Below are 10872 nucleotides of genomic sequence, written 5' to 3'. Positions count from 1 at the left end.
TCTCTCAATTGTGTTCTGAATGATCTTTTTAAATGTATTGTCAATTTACAAAATTTGTATTCCTTTGTGACTAATGTGGTGCTTTACTCATCAATTGATTTATGTTTCTGAGTTCATTTTCATATTTCTATTATTTCATAATTCTATTTTTTCCTCCCTTACTAATCATTGAAGTTGGTTCTATTTGCTCATTTGTCAATTAAATTTGTTTACAGATTTAAGCATCTTTGCCTGGATTGAACCAAGAGTATAATATAGCAAATTAATACTTCTTGGGTTCTTTGTTAGTAGATCTGGGATTAGTGCAGGGACAGTAGGATCTGCCATCAGCATTTAGAAGAGAATAAAAAATAAAATATGTTCCTGGTCTCTCAGAAACCGTGATAACAGAGCTCTAGAAGACCATGGTGCAGCATGTAGCTTCATGAAGTATAAACACTAAATACTAGAATTCATCACCCAAGATGGAGCTTTCATGAAAGAATAATAAACCAAGAACAGTATCTATTTGATTTATAAATTGGCTAATTTTACTGAAAGGCTTCCAACTTACCCGACAGAGCTTATGAAGAGCTGTTGCAGTCCTCCAGAAAATAATAACTTTCTCAGGAGAAAAGAGAAAGAATTGGTGGATATATAAAAGGTTGGATGAGCGGTAGGCAAATACAAAGGGCAGTCCTGAGGATTGGGCATGACATCAATCAAAGTATTAAGGCTAAGGACCCAGGACTGAGAACAACATGGTTTTCCTGAAGAAAAAAAAAAAAAAAGTTATGGTGATGCTTGACTAGAGTTTGCAAAAAGAACCACTGAAAAAATTGTAATGTTTATTGGCCTCCAAGAGATTCTTGGTGAGGGCTCTGCGCAGGCAAACTTCAGCAGTGAGGGAAAAGACCAAAACATTCACACACACACACACACACACACACACACACACACAACCTATTCTCTTGGTAGAAGCAGAAATTGTCAAGAGAGGGAGTCCTGGGAGGACTTTACTCTGTACTAAGAGATAATTGCTATTTCTCTGATATCCTTACAATTTTAAAGAAATGTTCAAAGTTCATATATTTAGAGTGTGAAAGTCAGACTTGGAAATTGACCAAGAGCACACTTCAGAGTATGCTGTCATAATCATAGGTTTTACTGCATCCCAGGAGAACTCTCTCTCATGACCTAAATTATAGAGCCAGTGTGATAAATATAAATATTCTCCAAGTCATTAATTGATGAAAACCTAGTTTGAGGTGAGATATCAAATTGGTTTTAAAAGTGTACCAAAGATTATCCTCTATCCTTTCATTGCAAATACTATTTTAAATAGCAATTTACCAAGTAAATATATGAATTCCACTTCTCAGAGTAAATAGGTCTCTCAAAATTCGGAATCCCTGTTTATCATGGCAAAGCAAAATTTTGAAGGGGAAAACGTTTATGAATGTAACTTTCTTCCCCCCTCCCGGATATCTGATAACTAGGTTGTTGACTGAAGTGACTGGCTGTTTTCCTTATCAGGCCAACATAACCTTAATACTATTGGGAAGGCCATCAAGAGCTTCCAGAAATCAGATTTTAAAGCCAAATGTGATGTGCAAGTATTTTCTTTTCCCTTCATTTTAAGACTGCCATTCTGGAACATTCAAAAATGTTACATTCATAACCGAGACAGAACAAACATGCAAAGCTATGTTTTTCAAATTTTGTTATGCATTTCAAACTAAGTACTGTTTTGATTGCTGCAGAAAAATAAAACAGCTTGCAAACTGATACAGAATACAGAGCTGATATGGTCATTTTCTAGCATTTTAAGATATTTATGAAGTTTTTTTTCTGAATTTTCACTTGGAACACAACTGGATTTCATTCCATAAATTACCCTGTTTTAAGTACAGATTTGCAACATAGTAGAGCTAAGATCCAAAAGCAGATTTTCTGCTCCAAACACTATTCTATAACCCTTGTTTTAGTAGGAAAAATAAATAAATGAACAGAAGAAATATTTCTAAATTTTAAAACACTATGGCAAAACTATGTTCCATTATGTCAACATCAGTACCCTTAAGTGTGTCATATAATGTTTACGCATAAAATAATTTGAAATGTGAACTTTATCCATACACGTATTGGATAATTTTAATTTTCTCCTCTGGTTTTGTGGGTAAAGGCTAAAAAGTGAACAAAGAATGACTTAAGGAGAGTTTGTTTAATATATGCAGAGAATGGTCAATTCTCCACTCATGAAAAGGAGTAATATAAGGTGTCTTGCTTTAACAATACTCCAGCTGGTCTTAAGGGTTAACTTGCTTCACGTTGACACACTCCTTGCTTGCTGATCCAACACCCTTGAAAACTAATTTATTTTCTTTGAGATCTGCAGACCACTGGCTTTGGGGAAGGAAGGACCAGAACTCTCCCAGGCCAGAGAGGCCAGGATGACTGTTTGAAGCAGCCTCAGCTTTCTGATTAGTCCAGCAATCTTTTAAGCAAAATGTTTTTTTCTTTTTTAAGGTGACACAGATTACTTTAAGCCAATGACTTTCCCTTTGCACATCTCTAGACTTAAAGAATAGGATGCTTTTGGAGTACCTGCGTGTCTCAGGTGGTAGGCGACCAACTCTTGGTTTTGGGTCAGCTCCTGGTCTCAGAGGTCACGAGATCCAGCCTTGCTTGGGACTCTGTGCTCAATGCAGAGTCCACTTGAGATTTATTTCCCTCCCCTCTGTCCCTCTTCTTTCTCTCAAAATAAAAAAATAAATATTAAGTAAAGTATTTTTAAAAAATACAGTACTTTTATACAACTGCTGAGTACCAAGGAACAAGGCCTTCTTGCATTACACAGTGAGATAACTCTGTAGTTGGCATCACTGAATCTGCATGTTACCAAGAAATGTCACAGACGACTGCACTCCCTAAACTGAGATTTAACCCCTTTAAAAATCTGTAGGCCAGGTGGAAAGTTTTGAGTTGGCTGTTGGTCAAGAGTCTGCCTTCTCCCCAAGTTGCCTGCCTCCTGAATACTGCTCGAATTCCTTTCCAATCAAAATTTATCTCATGAGTGTTGGCCTTTTGAGTGTAGCAGCTTGGGTTTCAGTATCATTGGTAGATACGTATTGCTATAACAGAATACTATAGACTTGGCTTATAAACAAGAGTAATTTAATTTTAGAATCCTGGAAGTCCAAGATCATTTTTATGTGCATGTCTAAATTAATATTTTCTTCAGACAAGCAGTATGCTATCCATTTACACCATTTAAGCTATTAACATTTATAAGCAATGATAATTTTAGCTATTGTTAATAGTTATGAGATGCTTTACCTTGTTCACAACATGTATTTGGCTTTTTGATGGCCTGGAGAATTCATGGCAACATTAAAAGATACAGTGTTGATAATTCATGAGACAGATATGTGATATTAATGACTTCTTAAGATTTTATTTTTGATCAGAAGGATAATGGAAGAATTTGGTAATACAAGGAATAACTATCAGCTGTGTGTTGCCTCAATTCTTTAATGTGCCGTCCATGTTGGCTACCAAGGGTAGCCAAGTCAAGGGGTATACAAACTTAGTGTTGACCAAACTTTGCAAAACCTGTAGGTACATTGCTTGGTACTAATGTAATAGCTTAGAAAATGTTGATGCTTGTCATTGATCTCATACACGTTTGTATAGACATTAGTGTGTATATAATCACTTAATGAATATCTCAGGGAACACATCTACACTCAAATTGACTTTTAACCCAGAAGCCTTTAAGAATTTTTATTTTAATATAATCCTACTCTGACTTATCTTTTCATCTTCATATTCCTATGTAATGATTATTGCATAATAAAAATGACAGAAAAGATAAATAAAAGTGACACAAAACTATGCATATGTTTGGATTACACTTTTTCATAATAGCATAATGGTACTTTAATCATAGATAAGGAAGCTGTGCCAATTTCTATTCTTAAATATTTTTATAGAAAAATTAATGTAAGTTACAAATAAGACAAGTGGCTATCAATCTATTCATCTCCATTTATGGCAGAAAATGGTCTCAAATTTGTTGACATTTCAATATCTCCGATTCCAAGTGATTCTGGAAGCTCAAAACCAAAACAGTGCATTATTTACATTCATAATTTGCCTGCTTTTGAGGAAAATGACATCTGTGCAATTTTTTCCTTCCAAACACATTAATTTCTACATAGGCTGAATTTAGAGCTGGGAAAACTAATACAGAATATCAGTACTATCTTGTCACATATTAAATAATGACATTTCAAAATATAAATAGTGTTTTCTAGTGGACATACTATTCACAGAAAAGTATAGGTCCATGTCTTACACTATAGATGTGTTAATTTCATAATCAAATTCCTTAAAATATTTTTAGTAATATTTAGTTAAAAATGATGCAATTTCTTTTGGGAGGTTGGTCCAATTCTTTGAGTTTTAACATATGCAAAGATTCATGTGTCCATCATCATAATCAGAATATAGGAAAATTCCATCACCCAAAAAACCCTCTCATGTAGTCAAACCCCTCCTTCACCCCACATCCCCTACAACACTGATCTGTTTTCCATCTTTATAGAATTGTCTTTTCCAGAAATTTGTAAAACTGGAATCATATTGTATTTAGCCTTTTAAGATTGCGTTTTTAACTTAGTATAACATAGTATGTAGGTCTTCCATGTCATTGGTTGTGCCAATACTTTGTCCCTTTTTATTCCTGAGTAGTATCCCATTGAATGGATGTATGGTTTACCCATTGACATCTTGAAGAATATCTAGCTTACTTCCAATTTTTGGAGATTAAATAATAGTTCTATAAAAATTCATGTTCAAGTTTTTGCATGACATGATTTTTGTTTATCTAGGTGGAATTCTGAGTTTTATGTAAGTATATGTTTGGCTTTACAAGAAACTACTAAAGTGATATCCAAATTGGCTGTACTATTTTTCATTCTGTACAAAAATGTATGAGATACAGTTGCTCTATATTCTTGCCAGCATTTGGTATCTTTTGTACTGTTAAGCTTTTGTTTTGCTTTTGGTTTATCCACTTTATATAATTATTTAAAGATTTATTTTATTTTATTTTTAAGATTTGTTTATTTATTCATGAGAGACACAGACAGAGAGAGGCAGAGACACAGGCAGAGGGAGAAGGAGGCTCTATGCATGGACTCCACCTAGGAATCCAGGATCATGACCTGGGCCAAAGGCAGATGCTCAACCACTGAGCCACCCAGGTGCCCCAGTTTTATTTATTTTAGAGAGAGACAGAGTGTGCCTATGTGCATGAGTTGGGGAGAGGCAATGGAGGGAGAGGATGTTCAAGCAGAGTTCCTGCTGAGGGCAGCCCCCCATATAGGCTCGATCCCAGGACTCTGAGGTCATGGTTGGAACCCAAACCACAAGTTGGCTCCCTAATCGACTGAGCCACCCAAGGACCCCTTATTTTAGGCATTTTAATAGGTAAATAGTAGTAGCTCATTGTGGTTTTAGTTGTACTTCCCTAATCATTAATGATTTTGTGTACATTTCCATGTACTGATTTCCCATTCATTTCTTTTCCTTGGTGAAATATCTGTTCAATCTTTTTGCCCATATTTTTATTGTTTTTTGGTTTTGCATTGTTGAATTTTGAGAGTTTTTGTATGCTCTGATTATAAGTCCTTTGCCAGATATGAGATAGGCAAATATTCTCTCCCAGCCTATAGTTTGTCCTTTATCTTTTCATCATGTGGTGCATGTATACTAAAATAAGAACGTTTATAATTGATGAAATCATAACTTACTTTGCTCTACCTATAGTTGTCTTATTCACATAAATCTGAGTGGCCACAAATTCTCTTCTGTATAATTATTATGTAAGTTTGAATTTTGCATTTAATTTAGAAGCTGTGTGACTGGGGCACCTGGGTGGCTCAGTCATTTAAGCATTTGATTTTTGATTTTTGGCTCATGTCATGATCTCAGGTTCATGAGAAGAAACCGTGCTTTGGACTCTGCACTGAACTTGGAGCCTGCTTAAGATTCTCTCTCTCCCTCTGCCTCTGCCCCTCCCCTCCCTACTCCTAAGCAAGCATGTACTCTCTCTCTCTAACAACAACAACAACAACAACAACAAAAACAACAAAAATCCCACAAAAAGAAAGAATAAAGAAAACGTTTTTTAAAAATTAAAAAAAGAAGCTGTGCGACTGAAGGTTAACTGACTTAATATTGTCTAATCTTAGTTAACTGATACATAAAATGGAATGACAATAATTATTTAATTATAAGGGTATCATAATAATGTATGTAAATGCACTTAGCACAATGTGTAGACTATAATGAGTACTCAGTGATATAATTATTAGTTAGTAATCTTCTAAAAATAAGTTCATAATAGTAATGAACAGTTAATTTTTTTATTTGACATATTTTAAAACATTTTAGGCTTCTCCTTTGTTGTTTTACTCTATTTTTATTTTATTTTATTTTTTAATTTACATTTTACTCCAGTATAAAATATTTTCTTCTATATGCCAGATATTTATCAAATTTTAATTGTAATATATCAGCTAAATTCTATAGTGACAAACCTGTGTACAGCATTATTTTACATCTGGGAATTTTTTTTAATAAATTAATTTTTATTGGTGTTCAATTTACCAACATACAGAATAACACCCAGTGCTCATCCTGTCAAGTGTCCCCCTCAGTGCCCGTCACCCATTCACCCCCACCCCCCGCCCTCTTCCTCCTCCACCACCCCTAGTTCGTTTCCCAGAGTTAGGAGTCTTTATGTTCTGTGTCCCTTTCTGATATTTCCCACACATTTCTTCTCCCTTCCCTTATATTCCCTTTCACTATTATTCATATTCCCCAAATGAATGAGCAGGACCCATCTATTTGCTGTCTACAAGAGACTCATTTTAGACAGAAGGACACCTACAGCCTGAAAATAAAAGCTTGGAGAACCATTTACCATTCAAATGGTTCTCAAAAGAAAGCAGGGGTAGCCATCCTTATATCAGATAAACTAAAATTTACCCCGAAGACTGTAGTGAGAGACGAAGAGGGACACTATATCATACTTAAAAGATCCATCCAGCAAGAGGACTTAACAATCCTCAATATATATGCCCCGAATGTGGGAGCTGCCAAATACTTAAACGAATTATTAACCAAAGTGAAGAAATACTTAGATAATAATACACTTATACTTGGTGACTTCAATTTAGCTCTTTCTACCCTCGATAGGTCTTCTAAGTACATCTGGGAATTTTAAGTCCACTGAGTTATTTCCCTATTCCTTTATTTTTAAAAATGTCTCTTTATATTCTTAATCTCAGTATTCTTATTACTTCTTGTTCCTGCAACTCAAACATGAACTATATTCACCTGTTTTGGTTTTATATTTCCTAGAATAATCACATAAAAAGAAGTTTTCCTTTTTTTTCTCCTTGTCTTTATACAATTGCTTCACACATAAGCAATATATCTTTTATCCCACAAAATGATTCTTAGTTTCCTAGAGTGGAAGGTGCTTCATTTCAGAGTTTCTCAAAATGATGAGGAAGATGCAACTCATTTTGTATCTTCCTGATATTGTGAATGTTATCTGGTTAGGAAAGGTTTCTAGATTTGGATAATTTATGAACTATTTTATTTTATTTTATTTTATTTAGCTTTTATTTATTTATTCATGAGTGAGAGAGGGAGGCAGGGACACAGACAGAGGGAGAAGCAGGCTCCATGCAGGGAGCCCAACGTGGGACTCCATCCCAGGTCTCCAGGATCAGGCCCTGGACTGAAGGCAGTGCTAAACTGCTGAACTACCCAGGCTGCCCAGAACTCACTATTTTATATGTCAAAATGAATACAGATTCTTATTTCCAGATACTCAAAAATGGTAAAAAGCAGTTTATTAATTGGAGCCTTAAAGGATTAAAAGCAAAAGATAAAGGTGGGTTTGGCCCCCTCGTTCTGAGAATCTCAAATTGTTTATTTTCTATAAGCTTATCTCTATCAAAATGCCTATGAATGGACTAAGTTTATGTCATCTCTGAATCTATTAATTGTATCCTGATTGTGATTGCATGGATTGTTCTTGAAACATAAGCGATCAATTTAAAACTCAAAGGATCACATGCACAAACCAGAACAGCATATTTCCTATCTATGGTTGAGCTCTCTGATAGTGCTTTTCTGCTCTACAGTGCCTCATCATCTGCCACCCAAACCATATTGATTCCTGAAAGCTTTCTATATTGACTCTGCTTTTCTTCTAATTCAAGTGATGCAGTTTGGGTTCTCCTGGAGCAGATACCGAAATGGAGTTAGAATTGCAAAAGGTATGTTGAAAAGTAACACTCTGGAAGAAAACAAAAGTGGAGGCAGGTAGGACTGTGCATAGCAAATAATCAGACTGTGATTCCAACATGAAAACATCTGACTCAGCCCAATTGAAAGTTCCCAGAGCAAATACTGCCTGTTAAAGAAATCCTTTTGTTGGACAGAAATGGCTAAACCCTTTTATTACCTTCGTGATCAGCCATTGGCTGGGCGCCTCCCCTATAGAGCATAGATGCTGCTCTAAAAGGTAGGTGTATCCTGAAAGTCTGAAGCGCTGCACACTTTAACACATTATAGTTGGGCAGAGGGTCCTTCTAGGATGAGATAGTGTAAGTGGTATTTCTGCTTTTCCAAGTCTGACACAAAAGCTAAATAATAATAATTAATAATAATAATAATAATAATACATCTAATTTCTTTACCTCATATTAATAACCTTATAAATTAATTTATTTCTATGTCTATGTATAGTTATAGGTAATAAGTCAGAATCTATTACTAAAGTAAACCACAGCTAAAGAATTAGTATTGTTAAAATATCCATACTACCTAAAGCAATCTATAAATTCAATGTAATCCCTATCAAAATACTGACAGCATTTTTCACAAATGTAAAATAATACTAAATTTATATCGAACTATGAAAGACCCCAAATAGCAAAAGCAATCTTGATAAAGAACAAAGCCAAAGGTATCACAATTCCACATTCAAGATATAATTTTGCTTTTGAGACACATCCATAAAAACATCCAGCCTAGAAATTTAGAACATTCAAAGAAAAACCACAGGTTTCTATTTCTATCACTGAAAAGGTAAAATCCATGCAACATGATAAATAGGATATAGCAGATACGTGGCAAGTTGTCAGAACTATCACTTGCGAGTGTGATTTAGAAGGAATCATGCCAAATATTACCATCAGCTTGAGTCTCCCTACCAATGGTTTTCCACTTGAGAATATTCTATTTCATCATTGTGTGACTTCTCTTGACTCTGCTATCCTTACTTTTAGTAGCACTGATGCAATGGATGATTCTGCATTTAGCGGACCTTACAAATTTCCATTCACTTCTCCTTTGAGTCATTCAACTATGCTACTATACTTTCCAGGTCCCTGTGCCTCCAATTGTGGATTTTTATCAAATGAAAGAGGAAGGAGTAAAAAATAAAAATAACAGTTAATTTAAAACTTCATGAACGTGTGAAAAATAATTTTGAATTCTGTGAAGCTCATATACCTTTTTTATAACAGAGGCCCGATTACATATGTGGAATGCGAAGTTAGTTTTGGCCAGCTTGAAGTATTTTCAGAGAAAAGCTTATTGATCTGGGTTATTGGATAGAAGGTCCTCAAATTGATGGAAGTTAGTCTTTCTTGAACTATAACTTTTGGAGCCAAGAGTCACGGGAAACAGCCATTTGGCCAGATTTGCATTGGAGGTACATATTTAAAACTTCATTTTAGAATCTTAGATTATATACTCAGCTCAAGTTTTTGCATCAGGAAAACCAAAAATAAGTACATACTAGAAACGAATTTCTTCTGACTATTTGGAATTCTTAAACTCCTGATCCACTAACTCATGGATCATTACTACTGTAATAATTCCATGTTTAAATAGGATTTATATAATGGTAACAGCTTCAATTAAGTAGTAGACTTTTATTTTTAATGTATATGCATAGAACCTATGAGTGAAGAAGAATCATTGAATGACTCAAGTATAAAAATGCTTGGGTTTGGGGATCCCTGGGTGGCGCAGCGGTTTAGTGCCTGCCTTTGGCCCAGGGCGCGATCCTGGAGAACCGGAATCGAATCCCACATCGGGCTCCCGGTGCATGGAGCCTGCTTCTCCCTCTGCCTGTGTCTCTGCCTCTCTCTCTCTGTACCTATCATAAATAAATAAATAAAGAATGCTTGGGTTTAGTATTTTTAGTCTATTCTCCTTTGAAAAAAAAATTTAATACTTTATTTATTCATTTGAGAGAGAGCACACAAGTTGGGGCTGAAGCAGAGGGAGAGGGAGAGGGAGAAGCAAACTTCCCACTGAGCACAGAGCCTGACTCAGGGCTCAATCCCAGAACCCAGAGATCTTGACCCATGCTGAAGAAAGACACCTAATGGAGTAAGTCATCCAGGCACCTCATTTTGAAAGAGCATCTTAAAGACTAATGTCTCCTATATTGTTACTCTTTTATTTTACTCAAATATGATCCAGAGCATAAAACTGTAGTAATTCACTTTAGACTTATTTTAAAATAGTGACCCAAGAGGGTCACTCTACATACATGTTCCTTCCTGCCCCTGTGGCAGATGTGCTTATGTCACAGCTTGCTTTCTCCACTGAGCTTTCCTGGATATGGGCTCAGACTCTTTCTCATTGCAAAGCTGCAGACAGCTACTCCTGATGGATTGTGGATGATATGCAAGATAAAAAAATCTTTGCTCTTTCAGCCTGAGTAGGCAGCCTGTAGTATAATGTATTTTTAAGGAATACCAGATACCACATTAGAAACCACCATAAACC

At 35.4% G+C, this 10872-nt stretch overlaps 1 pseudogene; it reads left to right on the top strand.

Annotated features, from left to right (window-relative positions):
- Positions 1-8321: 8321 nt before the first annotated feature.
- On the top strand, positions 8322-9947 carry LOC129509728 (AP-5 complex subunit mu-1-like; annotated as a pseudogene).
- The last annotated feature ends 925 nt before the right edge of the window (positions 9948-10872 follow it).

This window comes from Nyctereutes procyonoides, unplaced genomic scaffold (genome assembly GCF_905146905.1).
Source record: "Nyctereutes procyonoides isolate TBG_1078 unplaced genomic scaffold, NYPRO_anot_genome, whole genome shotgun sequence".
NCBI lineage: Eukaryota > Metazoa > Chordata > Mammalia > Carnivora > Canidae > Nyctereutes > Nyctereutes procyonoides.
The sequence above is the reverse complement of the archived record's forward strand: the minus strand, read 5'-3'. Positions and strand labels throughout refer to the sequence as shown.